Genomic DNA, 1594 nt, shown 5'->3' on the forward strand with positions numbered 1-1594 from the left:
GTGGTGGCTATTGCAGCTACGGTGTATACAATCTGGAAACTCAGGAACGATATAATCTGGAGGCATAAAGAAACAACAGCCATTGCACAGATGGCTGGTCATATTAAATGGATTATCAAGAATAGAATTCTCCAATTATGTAATGATAACAGTAGACATATAGATTGGCTCAAAGCCTTGTAATATCCTCTGTATCTCCTTTTGAATGATGCTACAAATGATTTAGCATTGCTTTGGAACCCTTCCTAGAAGGTGGCCATAGTTTATGCTCATGATGGATTTGCATCATTGGGTCCATATGCTTGTATATGGTTATTCTCTTGATGAAATATAATCTTATTTCTCAAAAAATAATAATAATAATAATAATAATAATAATAATAATAATAATAATAATAATAATAATAATAATAATAATAATAAAACACTCTCTTTTCTCTCAGAGCACGAGGCCCCGGCAGGCCAAGGAAGACAGAGGTGAAGCAGCAGACACCAGCGGTGGATAAGCCCAGCACCCAACCGAGAAAATCAGAACTGAATGAAGTTGCAATGCTGGGGAATCTTGACAACCCTAAAACGCTGAGAAACGTTCCTAATGCCAGTGAACCAACCTGGAACCGCTGCTACACAGGGGGGAAGATGACAGAACAGGAGCCCTTACCCGGTGGTCTATCACAATTGGAATCAACTGGAGAAGAAGGAGCATGTTCCAGATCTAAAATTTCAGCTTGTACTGCCTTGGCATCCATCATCCAAAACACCATCTCAAAGGATGTCGAACCTCTCAGGGTAGCAGGCACTACTGTCAGCAACTCTGTTGGCACCCCAACCCAGGCAGTGGTAAATCAATATCAGCCACTATACCAACAAGTTGCTCAGGAAAGCCAAACCAGAATTGAAGGTATCACACTTTCAAAACCCAATGTTATCAAAAATGAATTATCTGATATTGAGGATGAAATTCACTATTTGGAGACAGCTGTGGTGTGTTTGTGTTCGGGAACCCAACGTTACATGTTATAGATGCCTTCGTGCGCAGAATATGGAAAGACCTAAACATAGACACAGTAGGTATGGTGGACAAGGGAGACTATATGGTTAGGATGGAATCAATTGAGTCTAGAGATATGGATTATGAGTCGAATGGTGTCTTGTTCGATAACAAACTCTTTGTGATCAAACCATGGACTCCAGAAATGTCAACAGATAAGTCTAGCCTTTCATCCATGCCCGTTTGGATCCAACTACCCAAGCTTAAAGTGCAGTATAGGAGTGAAAGGAGTCTTAGGAAAATAGTGGGTATTATGGGAAACGTTATCAAAGTGGGCAATGCCACACGCCAGAAAGCTATGCTAAGGTTTTCCCGGGTCCTAGTTGAAATGAATACCAATGATGAATTTCCAGAGGAAATCCACTTCACTAATGTGAAAGATAAGTTGGTTACTCAAAAAGTGGTTTATGAATGGAAGCCTATTCTATGCAACAAATGTAAGAAAATGGGTCACAATGAACTAGAATGTAGAAGTGGCAAAGGGTACCCGCAGGCCTCGACGAATGACACTAGAACGCGTAAAGACAAGGATGGATTCCAAAA

The sequence above is a fragment of the Amaranthus tricolor genome, chromosome 4 (assembly GCF_026212465.1).
Source record: "Amaranthus tricolor cultivar Red isolate AtriRed21 chromosome 4, ASM2621246v1, whole genome shotgun sequence".
NCBI classification, from domain to species: domain Eukaryota; kingdom Viridiplantae; phylum Streptophyta; class Magnoliopsida; order Caryophyllales; family Amaranthaceae; genus Amaranthus; species Amaranthus tricolor.